Genomic DNA, 13688 nt, shown 5'->3' with positions numbered 1-13688 from the left:
ATTATTCCCTTTTGTTATGCAGGGATAATTTTAAATTTATATTATTTTTGGCATTTGTTGAATTTAAAATTATATGGTTTCATAAAACTATCTTTCAATTTGCTGACTTTATATGTATTAGTAATTGTTAAAATACTACAAACATGGTCCTTAAGTAGTGACATAAAAAGCCTATTAATAGCACGAAAACAAGTTGAAATTAGCCCAGAGAAACAACATACCTCGTGAAATCTAGAGTCTTCTAGATTGGAATTAAAAGAATTTTTTTTTAAAAAAAAGAAACAGTAGACTACAAACAGATGGACTTCGGTAGTTAACATCATGCAATATACTTGGGGTTCGGGGATATAACAATAACCATGTGAGTTGCTGATGCCAACTAGTTTCACACTTTTTTATATTGAAATTTAGATCGACCAATAAAGTTACTAGAAACTACCATAAGTACACAATCATAAGCACTCCCCCCGACTTTTCCCTAGAGATCATAACACCAATGGAAATTACTGCAAGAATCAACAGAAATCCTACAAAAAAAAACCTTTCAAGAAAGGAGAAGACAACTGAAAAACATTTGAAACTTATTTCAGGAGCATACCTAAGCATCTTTTTTTAGATTGAAAAGAAACCATCTACATTTTTGCACACTTTATCCATGCATCAAACTGATTGAAAGAAAATACCATCATTAGATGTAAACCACCACAGAACCTCCCAATATAACAACAAAAATAGGTCAAACACCTCAAATACATAACAACAATCATGATTTACATGGATATTTCTAAAAAGAATGAAACAGTGTAACTCACCTAATGCAGAAGTAGTAACACTAGAAACTGCTGACATTGATGACTTATTCGCGAAGGCAAACCCAGTCCCAAAAGAAGTAGTGGATGACGTGCTTCCAACGCCAAATCTTGTAAAAAGATGATCCTCCACTGGAAGAAGATGCAGCAGGAGCCCGAAAGCACTCGCAACAGCAGAAGAATTCGCGGATGCACCAAAGGCAAGCACAGACAACGAGAAGGTCGTGCTCCCGATGCCCATGGTTGCCTTCAACCCTCCTACATCCCAGAAAATCAAAAAATTATGAAACCCATCATCCATTCTTTAGGTTTCCATTTCATTCTTCCTTACGACAAGGTTCATAATCCCAAAGGAATTATCCAAATGAGAGTACAAATTTGTGCTCTTAGAGTCGTGGCTTGAAAAGAACCCTAACGTGGCAGGGTTCAAGCTATAATCAAACAACAACATACGTTATGGGAGTACAAATTTGTGCGACGAACTCGTGATGAACAGCAACGATAATGAATGGCCAGCTACAACGAATGATAGAGTACAAATTTGTGCGACAGATAGACCTACAGGGAGAAGGGAAGATGCGAGACAGAGTACGAGTCAGAATATGAGTGAAAACAAAAGGGCCTATGCAAATTTGAGCAGGGTATTTAAAATCGGTTTATTGAAAACCGATTTTGTATAGTGCAAACAAAATCAATTCCAAAAGAAACCGATTTTTTATAGACCATACAAAATTGGTTCTTTGTGAACCGATTTTAAAAGACAAAGACACTATATTTTTTAAGATCGGTTAAAAGTTAACCGATTTTAAAAGACCTTAAAATCGGTTAACTTTTAACCGATCTTAAAAATGGTAGCATTGTTTACAAAAATGTCATCGTGTCTTTTTTAAAATCGGTCCCCTGTTAACCGATTTTAAAACCTTGTTCTTAAAAGCATTTTTTGCACTAGTGTACTAAAGAGAATGATACCAATGAAATTGTTTGTAATTATTGTCAAAAAATCATGAAAGGGGGAATTACAAGAGGAAAGTAACATCTAATGGGAAAGAAGGGAAATGTTGCACCTTGTCAAAGTTGTCCCAAGGAGGTTAGAGATTAGTTGTGGGAACTCGAGAAAAATAAGAAGATGAAAGAGAGTGAGACATGCCAAAGAGTAGTGGAAGATGTGACTCTTGATAGTGAAGATTATACATTGAAGGGAGATTTTAGAGAACTAGAAGCTGAAACACTTGGTGCCAATGAGAGGAAGAAGCTTGCTATGAAGAAGGGTCTTATTGATTTTTTTTGTAAATGACCGAAAACAAAAATTGCAAGAAACAAAAATAAGAAATTGAAGCAAACAAGTATAAGAGAGAATTGTGACAAGGAAGCTACAACAAGGGTCCACCAATATATAACTTGATTTTGGTATCAAGTTGGATTATCTTTTAACATGGTTAAATTGGAGAGTTTACATGACATGGTTGTGACACCCTTACTACCCCAACACATATACTGTAACTTTACAAATAAATGTTTAAATTTCGATAAAAGGGTTCACATGAGAAACTTCAAAAATCGTTCTTCAATAACCACAATAATAAAGATTTAGAAAATGAAACACAAGAGTTTACAAATTATTTTCAAAAATGATATTTACAATTCCAAATTCATATAAAAATTTCGTCCTAAAAGTCCTCTGCCCCAATGTCACAATATCAGAGTATACCCCTAATTTAACTGTTGGCATTCTAGATGCCACTCGCAGCCGGATCCTCCTCACCTAAAACATCCACAAAATTATACGGTGAGAAAAGAAAACATCTATATGTAAAGTACATACAAACACACAACATATCATCTTATTATAACTCGATACTTAACAAAATATTCATAAACATTTCAATGTTTCATAACTTTATCAATCGTGCATCATCATCACGTCACAATTCGCAATTACAACAATCATCACAAATCTTGCAATCAACCCTATGCCAAGGTCACGCCTATAGCATCTCTTGCCCAAGGTCGTGCCACCCCCGACATAAGTGTTAGTCCCTTAGCCTCAATTAACTTAAGAGGGGGGTGAATTAAGTTTACTAAATTTCCTCTTATAAAAACTTTTCCAATTACTTCTTAATCAATTTATTTCCTTAGACAAATTTGTATGTAAAGAATGAATGATGATGCAAACTACACAATTATAATTAATAACAAGAAATTAAAAGTTTAGGGAAAGAAGAATTGCAAACTTGATTTTATACTGGTTCGGCCAATCCTGCCTACATCCAGTCCTCAAGTCTCCCACTTGAGATTTCCACTACTCTTGTAAACCTTACAAGAAAATGAATCCTCCAACACCTCGGAACTCCCTTTCCTTGTGTTGAGATTCAAACACCAACAAGGAGAAAAACATTTTCTCCTTTACAGATCCAATGATCTATTAAGTATTACAGAATAACTCTCTTGAAGAGTGGATATTACACTTTCATGATCTTTGATGAACTCTTTAGAGATTTTGCAAATGATTTTGGCCAAGTGATTTGTAAAGATTATTTTCACAAATAGAGTTCGTCACTTTTCTCTGAAAAATTATAGGTATTTATAGACAACTGTTTCTTGGGTTATGTCTTTTCATGAAGAGTTGTAACTCTCTATAATTTTTCAGAAAATAGGCTCTGGTAATCGATTACAAGACGTGTAATCGATTACAACGGATTAAGTTCAAAATGTTTGAAACGTTGTATAATTCAAATTCGAATTTTTGAAAATTTCTCTTCTGGTAATCGATTACAATCACTGGTAATCGATTACCAGAGAGCATTTTAACATTTTGAAAGGTTTTCTTTCTCTGGTAATCGATTACAGCAAGTGGTAATCGATTACCAGAAACATGTCACTTGTTTTGGCTTATGAAAACTTAAGATATAAAGAGCTTCTATTTTCCAGTTAAAAATATTTTTGTTTAATCTTTTGAATACTCTTTTTGCTTTCTTTTCAAACAACTTATTCTTATATTCAAAAGTATTAAGTTTAGGTTTTCTTGAAATTCTTATTTTAATGGCCAAGTGAAATTTGCAAATTCTAAAAGTTCATTTTACATACTAAGCTAAGCAGTCAAGACTTATCTAGTTATTACTTGAGATCTTGCTTCTTGATCAGCTTGCTTTAACTTGACCTTTATTTTCTTCAATTCTTTGGCATCATCAAAACTTTGTGCATATTTTCTTCCACAATAAGTATTAATTGCCTCACACATCCCACACCATGCCAGGGGTACGCTCGTCCTTTACCCAAGGTTCGTATCATCCCTGGCCATTAGTGCGAGAGACCACAATCACATCACAATCACATCACAATCAATCCATCACAATCCACATAAATCTTACGACTAACAATATCATTTCCACATCCATAATTCAAGCCAATCTTACAATTAACACTATGCCAAGACCTCGCCACATCTGACATAAGTGATACGGGTTAATTGCCTCACTCAACCCACACCATACTAGGGTTCGTATCATCCCTGATCATCCAGGAGTACGCTCGTCCCTGAAGCATCATCTACCCAGGGTTCGTATCATCCCTGATCATTCAGGAGTACGCTCGTCCCTGAAGCATGAGTGTGAGGAACCACAATCACATTACAATCCATATATTCTCTTGTAATTAACCCTATGTCAGGGCTGCCATAATCGACATAAGTGGTGTGTGTTAACTGTCTTACTCATCCCACACCATGCTAGGGTCACGCCCTCCCTGTAGCACCACTTACCCAGGGGCCGTGCCATCCCTAGTCATTAGTGTGCGGAAAAACATCGCAATCACATTAATTCTTAATCATGTCCATACCACATCTTATCTCATATCACGATTTCATATCACATACACAATTTGATATCACATACTCAACAGATAAGTCTAACAAAATAAGCGTTTACACATCCCTCATGCAATTCACCATGAATACTCATTATAACTAATATAACAATAATATAAAACTCAATCAATTCCCCAGTTTAATACAATATTAAATCAATAGAATTACCAATTTAATATAACATTCATAAATGTAATAATAATCAATGGAATTATCAACATAAACAATAAAACCCCTAATTATTCCAAAACCTAGCTCACATGCACTTTTCTACAATTTCGTTCTCCCTCTCAGATCATCATTCTTACAAATAAAATATGTATTTCTAATCCTCAACACATACAGAAATAATCTAATTTAGCCCAAAACCTAACTTACAGGCACTTTTCTATAATTTCTTTCTCTCTTCCCGAGCGTCATTTTTACAAGCAAATCATATATTCGTAGTCCTAAATATATACAGAATCACATAAGATAATTAATTCTCCAAACAGAAATAATTATAAAATTACTCATAACTCTAAGGGTTCTTCCTCTACCCAGTTCCCTCATGTAACTCTACATATAAATAATTTCCCTTTTCCCCCGTACCTAGATAAACAGCAGTTGAAACTACAACAGGGATCTCTTGGTCGCCTCCTCTAAGTGCCCCATGGTCTTCAGAGAAAAGAAGAGGGGAAGAAGAAAGAATAGAAGAGAATAGGAAGAGAGAATGAGAGATGTGAGAAAATGAGAGGTAAGGCCTCCTATTTATAGGAATCTGCCTCAGCTAACCCGGAACGGCCTGTTCCAAAAGTGGAAAGGTCGTTCTGGACCCTCCAGAACCAAGCAAAAATCTCAACTAGAACGGCCCGTTCCAAAACCGGAATGACCCGTTCTCAAACCCAGCAGAACGACCCGTTCCAGTTTCAGAACGACCCGTTCTCCAAACCAGAACGGCCCGTTCTCCAACCGGAACGGCCCGTTCTCAATTACGTTTTTGGGCAAATTCTTTATTCCGGAACGGCCCGTTTCACTTTTGAAACGGCCCGTTCCAGGCAACGAATTGGGTCCAAGGCCCAATGAAAATTGGGCTGTTACAATGGTTGCAACTATTGGATTTTTTGGACCGCATTTGCGACCTCTATCTTATCATGAGATAAGAGTTCCACTTCTCCAAAAGGAGGTGGATTATACTAATAATTTGATGAAGAGTTAAAAACAACAATGGGCTAGTTTTAGGCGTTCTATTATGTCAGATGCTTACACGGATAAGAAGCAAAGATGCATAATTAATTTTTTGGTGAACTTTTCTACATGGACAATGTTCATCAAATCTGTTGATTGGTCTAATTTTATGAAAACTAGAGAGAAGTTATTTGAGTTACTTGACTCTATTGTAAAGGAGATTGGAGAGGAAAAAGTTGTTCATGTCATGACATTTAACGGAAGTAACTATGCACTTGTTGCCATGATGTTAGAGGAAAGAAAGACCCAAAATTTATTGGACTCCATGTGTAGCACATTGCATAGATTTAATGTTGGAGGACATTGGAAAGCTTCCCAATATTAACAATACAATATTCAATGAGGAATCTCTCTTGTTGGCTTTATTTAAAGCCATTCAAGTACTTTAAGCTTGTTAAGATTTTATACAAACAAAAGGGAGCTAGTGAGGCATGCAGTGACTTGATTTTCAATCTCTTTTCTTTCCTTGGAAAGGATCCACCAAGAAAAATCAAATTTAAGAAAGATATTTGTTTCGGATGAGTGGAATTCAAACAAGTTTTCAAAGCAAGCAAAAGGAAGAGAAGCAAGTAAAACTGTATTAATGCCTTCTTTTTGGAGGAATGTGGTATATATACTTAAAGTCATGGCTCCTCTTGTGGAAGTACTTAGGCTTGTTGATGGTGAGAAAAAGCCAACTATGAGCTATATATATGAAGCTATGAACAGGGCAAAGGAATCTATTATGAAGTCTTTTAATAACAATGAGGCCAAATATAAAGTAATGTTTGAAATTATTGATAGAAGATGGAATGTTTAGCTTCATCCCCATTACATGCAGCTGGTCATTTTTTGAATCCATAGTTGTTTTATGACAATCCTCAAATGGAGTTTGATAGTGAAATTATAAGGGCCTTATATGCATGCATCAATAAGTTGGTGGGAGATTTGAAAGTGGAGTAGAAAATCATGTTGGAGCTAGACACTTTTAAAGTTGCAGGAGAAATGTTTGGAAGTGAAGTTGCTATATCAATGAGGAAAAAGGTTTCACCAGGTAAGAAACAAAGCATTTAATAATTTTAAACTTCTATTCTACTATTTGCTTAAGTGTTTAACACACTTTCTTTGTCTTTGTAGCTCAATGGTGGAGACTATATGGTTCATCAACCCCTAATTTACAACAACTAGCTATAAAGATATTGGGCTTGACTTGTAGTTCATCCAGTTGTGAACGTAATTGGAGTGTCTTTGAGCAAGTAATTAATTTTCTTTTTAAGAGTCAATAATTAATTCCAAATTTTCTTATAATGTTTGCTTAATTATTTAACTTAATGTTACAAATTCATACTAAGAGGAGGAATAGGCTTGAGCATAAAAAAATTACATGACTCGGTCTATGTCAAGTATAATCAAGCACTTAAGCGAAGATAAAATCTTAAGGATGAAGTTGATCCCATTAGCCTCAATGATATTGATGAATCTAATGAATGACTTGTTGAAAAGATGGATGGGGATGATGATGATGAAGCTCAAGATGAGAGGGTTTTTGATGGAGATGATCCACTTACTTTGGGAGATGTTTATAAGGCTTCAGGGGTTGGAGAACCTATAATGTATACTAGGCGTAAAAGGAAGCAACCTCCAAGTGGGGAAGGAGCATCATCTCAAAAATTTTCTAAAAGGGGCAAAGGAGGGCCTTCAACTAGGAAAGGAAAAATGGTTCAAGTTATTGAGGAAGATTCAGAAGACATTAGTGAGGAGTTAGAGGAACAATTTTCAAATATTAATTTTGACAACTCAGAAGGAGAAGTTGAAGGCTATGGCAATTTGGCTTTCAATGAGGAGAATGTGTACATTGAGGAAGAAGAGAAGAATTATGGGGATGTAGACACCCAAATTCGTCCGAGGACACACAAACAACAAGATAGGACATCAGAGGGTCCAAAAGCCCAAATCAATTGCTTTTAGTGGCCCGGAACGGGCCGTTCTTGAATTGGAAAGGGCCGTTCTGAGACTCCTAAAATGCCTAAAAATTGTAGGTTGGAACGGGCCATTCCAGACCAAAACGGGACGTTCCAAACCAATCAAAAGGCCTAAAGTATTTGGTTGGGCCGTTTTGGTTTCCGGAACGGGCCGTTCTGATTTCAGAACGGACCATTTTGCGGTGCAACCTTAAAACATAACGTTCAGATCCGGAACGGGCCGTTCTGAATCCAGAACGGGCCGTTCCGGCCCACATCTGATGCCTATAAATAGAGATCTCGTGCACAGTTCTCATGGCGGCCAGAGAAATTTTGAAAAAGACTCCTTTGAGCACGAAAATTCTGTATCTCTCTCCCTTTTATTATATTTCTTGAGATTTGTGTCGCATCTCTATATTCTCTCTCCTATTGTATTTTTTGAGTATTGTGAGACAATTGTAGTGCGAAAAGTTGCCACAAAGCACCTAAAATCTCTCTATTTTAAAGATCCAATAGAGCTCATTCAAGAGGTATTTCAGTTAATTTCTTTCTCTCTTTTTTTATTTCTCATCTATAATAATTCTTGTTGTACTATCCGTACCGCTATGTCGAGCTTGAGCTCGACATCCCAGCGTAAGACGACCTCGGATACGCGCTCTGTGACGTTAGCTCATCACCCAAATAGATCATAACTGATCTCGGGCCCAAGGCCCAAGAAAACCCTAATCCATACAAAGGTACGTGCATTACTTATAGGAGATTCATATTCACACAAACCCTAACTTTAGCATCGGAGTCTCTTTTGCAGTTACCACCCCCATCTTGGAGCAACCAACGTACCAGCAAAGGAGGCCCACCGATCTTACCCAACGGATCATCTCTACGACAGATCTCCGGTGAGAACATTTGGCGCCCACCGTGGGGCTGATCAAGACAGATCTTATCGGCCACGCTTATGGTTTTCACCAGAAGCCATAGCAGACGCCCAACAGACGACCTAGATCTCGCAACTAGCATGGACAACGAAGCAACATTGAGAAGGCTGATCGAGTAAGTCGAGCAGATGCGGCAGCAACACACCTCTAATTTGCAAAGCATGCGCGCCAAGCACAAAACTGACCTAGCAGCGATGCGAACCGCTAACGAAGCTGACCTAGCGGCCCTGCGCGCCAAGAATGAGCGTATCCACGCTCAGCTACCACGGCGCACCTCTGATCAACCCCCTCAACCGAGTAACCTAAACGAGGAAGAGGGGCACTCGGTTTCTCATCCGCCGACAGCACCTAGGGCACAGACTCCCAAGCCTGCCTCACATCGGTCACACGCGCCAATGAACAGGTCGACCCATGAGATCAGCAATGCCCCTGCACACGTCACGGGGAATCAAGCGACCTTCAGCCGTCATCCTTTTGTGGATGGCATTATGGAAACGCCCCTCCCCTTTGGATGGAAGCCTCTCCACATCGACCGTTACGACAACACGATGGATCCAGACGAGCACATCGACCTCTATACTACACAGGTAAACCTTTACACTAATGAGGATGCTATTCTGTGTAGGGTTTTTCTGACCTCGCTCAAAGGGGCCGCACTCAACTGGTACACCCAGCTACCTGTCGAGTCAATTGACAGCTTTGGCACTCTGGTCAGATGATTCACGGCGCAGTATGCAACGAGTAGACCTCACCACGTAATGTTGGCTGCTTTGGCCAGCCTCAGACAAGGCGACGATGAACCACTACGGACATTCATGGAACGCTTTGCTGACATCTCGGTGAAGATTCGCAATTTGAATCCCGAGGTCGCCCTACACGCCAAGCTCATGGCGCTCAAGCCGGGACCGTTGGTCGACAGCCTGTGCCGAGAAGCCACTCGCGACATGGACGAGCTCCGGGCTCATGTTGCTGGCTACATCCAGATGGAAGAGCACTCTGCCTTTCGTGACCAGGTTCGCAGCAAGTCACTGATGAAGCCAGAACATGGCCACAAGGACAAGATCAAAGTCAACAACGATAGTCAGTTCAAGAAAACTGCTAAGACAAACAAGGGGGGAGATACGACTTCTACACTCCCCTGAATATGCCCCGAGTTCACATCCTGGAGGAGGCCAGTAATAGCAACCTGCTCACTCTGCCACCACCAGGCCACACTCCCAACAGTGTAGACAAGTCCAAGCACTACCGATACCACAGAAACCACGGTTACACCACTAAAGAATGTCGCACACTCCAAGACCGTATCGAAGAACTCATCCAGGCAGGTCACCTCGGCCAATATGTCTAATGACAGCAAGGTCATAGAGGAGGCTACGGTGGACGAGGAAGGGGCAGAGGTCGTGGTTTCGGAGCTCGCATGGGCCAACCCTCTGGCTCTCAGCAAAACTTCGGTGGAGCAGATGGTTTTGCAGGGGGAGGCTCTAGCAGCTCGGCCCGGAAAAGACACCTGCGCAGTATCAACAGCGTCCACTCCGCTACCTCGGCCTTGCACCAGAGCTCACCGCTGATCACCTTCACCGACGACGACTACGTTGGCGTCAGCCCCAACCAGGATGACCCAATGCTCATCGCAGTGGAGGTAGCCAATTGGGAGGTCCACAAGACATTGATTGACCAAGGGAGCTCGGCTAACGTCCTGTATTGGCCGACGTTTCTCAAGTTAGATGTCCCTCACTCTCTCATCCAACCTCACACAAAGACCCTAATCATTTTTGCAGGAGAGCGAGTACACACTCGAGGCTACGTGGACCTGCTGACAACTTTCGGGACCTCTCCGGATACCAGGCGGATCATGGTCCGATACCTCCTCGTGGAAGCCAACACCTCCTACAAGATAATCATTGGGAGGCTGACGTTGAACCAACTCGGAGCAGTGGTGTCTACCCCGCACCTCACCATGAAATTCCCAGGGAGCGATGGAAAGATTATTTCTGTTATGGCAAACCAGAAAACAGCTCGGCAATGCTACACCGAGAGTCTGAAGATCTCTTCATCTGGCGAGTGATGCAAAAGTTATCCCCCCACGGTGGCTCACATCACCCACGTGGATATCACTGACCTAGACCCGAGGTCCGACTCCCATGATGAACGACCGAGTCCCATCGACGAGCTCGATGACCTCCAGATCGGACAACTCCCTGGCCAGTGCACGAAAATCAGCAGGCAATTGAGCCTGGAGTTACGACAACACCTCGAAGCTGAAATAATCAAGAATGCTGACCTCTTTGCGTGGTCCAGTGCCGACATGCCAGGTATAGACGCTAACTTCATTTGTCACAGGTTAGCAATTCACAAGGAGGCGAAGCCTGTGGCTCAGAGGAAGCGGAGAACTCAGATACACCACTTGGCTGGAAAACGTGGTGTTGGTGAAAAAGAGCTCGGGGAAGTGGCACATGTGCATCGACTACACCGACCTAAACAAAGCATGCCCCAAGGACTCGTACCCCTTGTCGAGCATCGACAGGCTGGTCGACGGAGCATCTGGGCATGCCCTCCTCAGTTTCCTTGATGCTTACTCTAGATACAACCAGATTATGATGTACCCACCAGACGAAGTGCACACATCATTCATCACCGACCATGCCAACTACTGCTACCGAGTGATGCCCTTCGGTCTTAAGAACGCAGGGGCCACTTACCAGCGACTGATGGACAAGGTATTCCACCAGCAGATCAGGAGGAACATGGAGGTCTACGTTGACGACATGGTGGTCAAAATCACCTCGGCCGAGGGTCATGCTGCCGACCTTACCGAGGTGTTCAGCCAGATCAGGAGACACAACATGCGACTCAACCCAGAAAAATGCGTCTTCGGCATCCAAGGAAGTAAGTTCCTTGGATTCATGATCACTAACAGGGGAATCGAGGCCAACCCGGAGAAGTGCAATCATCCAGATGCAGAGCCCTCAAACTGTGAAGGAAGTCCAACTCTTGGCGGGAAGGTTGGTTTCCTTGTCCCGTTTTATCCCCAGGCTGGCAGAGAGAGCGGGGCCCATCTTCACCCTCCTACGTAAGCTGCAAAATTTTGAATGGACGAACCGGTGCAAAGAGGCTTTCAAAAGTTTCAAAGCCTTCCTCACAACCCCACCCATCTTACAAAGGCCGGATCACAAAACCGACCTCCTCCTCTACTTTGCCGTAGCTGAAAGCGCTATCAGCGTAGTTATAGTACAAGAGCACCAGAAAGTGCAAACACCAATCTACTTCATCAGCCGAGTACTCTAGGACACAGAGAAACGGTACCAGATGATCGAGAAACTAGCACTTGTTACCTCAGCTCGGCGCCTCCGACCTTATTTCCAGAGTCACCAAGTGATAGTCAAGACCGACTACCCAATCAAGCAAATCCTACGAAAGCCAGAACTCGCCGGGTGAATGATAGCATGGTCGGTCGAATTGTCCAAGTTTGGCATCCAGTACGAAAGCCGCGATGCTTTGAAAGCCCAGTGTTTAGTCGACTTCGTGGCTGAGCTTACACCAACTTCGGTCGAGGAAACACAGGTATGGACTTTGTATGTTGATGGGTCCTCCAATTCTAAGGGTGGTGGTGCAGGTATCATTTTGGAAGGACCGAACCGAGTCACTTTGGAGCAGTCCCTCAAGTTTGGTTTCAAAGTGACGAACAACCAAGCAGAGTACGAGGCACTTCTCGCAGGGCTAAGGTTAGCCCGTGATCTCGCAGCACGGAAAGTGAGTTGCAATAGCGACTCAAAACTCATGGTGGAACAACTCAGTGGGGCATACCAGACCAAGGACACCCTACTGTAGAGGTATTTTCACCTAGCCACCCAACGAATCTCTTCTTTCGACAAGTTCAAAATCCACCATGTACCCCGGGAGCAAAACGCAAGAGCCGACCTCCTATCCAAGCTCGCCAGCACAAAACATCCCGGACAACACCGGACCATCATCCAAGAGACCCTACATTCACCCAGCCTGGACGACAAGGTCGTCTGCACCGGCGATAGCGAAGAGCAAGGGTGGACGACAGGTATTTGAACTATTTGAAGGCAGGAGTTCTACCCGGGGACAAAGATGAAGCTCGAAAGATGAGGGTAAAGTTGGCTAAGTTCGTCCTTGTTGGAGACGAATTGTTCAAACGCGAAATCTCCACCCCTTTGCTCAAGTGCTTGACTGCACCTCAAGCCGCGTATGTCATCGAGGAGATCCACCGAGGCATCTGTGGCATGCATTCTGGAGCACGCTCAATGGCGGCCAGAGTGCTCCGAGCTGGTTACTACTGGCCTACCTTGAAGTCGGATTTCCAGGCCTACGTACAGAAATGCTAAGAGTGCCAACAGTTCGACAACACACATTGGCAGCCACCCGAAGCTCTCCACCAGATGATGTCTCTGTGACCTTTCGCCTAGTGGGGAATGGACATCTTGGGACCATTTCCCCCCGCGAAAGGTCAACTCAAATTTCTCCTGGTGGCCATTGATTATTTCACCAAGTGGATCGAAGCATGCCCACTCGCCAAGATCACCACTGACAATGTCCAAAAATTCACTTGGAAAAACATCATATGCAGATTCGGCATCCCTCATTCTCTCATCACCGATAACGGTAGGCAGTTCATCGCACAAAGCTTTGAGGACTTCCTCCGAGAGCTCGGTATCAAATACCTTCCAACCTCGGTGGAACACCCCTAGACTAATGGCCAGGCTGAAGCCGCCAACAAGGTCATCCTCCGAGAACTTAAGAAGTGGCTAGGGAACGCTAAAGGACAATGGGCCGACGAACTCCCTAGCATCCTTTGGGCATACCATTGCACCCCCCAATCAACAAAGCAAGAAAAACCTTACAGGATGACTTACGAAGCGAGCAGAATGCTCAAGAGTTAGCGTCTGACCTT

At 42.2% G+C, this 13688-nt stretch overlaps 1 long non-coding RNA gene across 1 annotated transcript; it reads right to left on the bottom strand.

Moving 5' to 3' along the window:
• Positions 1-305: 305 nt before the first annotated feature.
• LOC109797740 (uncharacterized) lies at positions 306-1452 on the bottom strand. Its single transcript, XR_002239722.3, has 3 exons — positions 1263-1452; positions 813-1067; positions 306-665 (listed from the first exon to the last, which is right to left on the bottom strand). It is a non-coding gene; the product is annotated as an uncharacterized LOC109797740 (long non-coding RNA).
• Positions 1453-13688: the final 12236 nt, after the last annotated feature.

The sequence above is a fragment of the Cajanus cajan genome, chromosome 9 (assembly GCF_000230855.2).
Source record: "Cajanus cajan strain Asha chromosome 9, NIPB_CcT2T_4, whole genome shotgun sequence".
NCBI classification, from domain to species: Eukaryota; Viridiplantae; Streptophyta; class Magnoliopsida; order Fabales; family Fabaceae; genus Cajanus; species Cajanus cajan.
The sequence above is the reverse complement of the archived record's forward strand: the minus strand, read 5'-3'. Positions and strand labels throughout refer to the sequence as shown.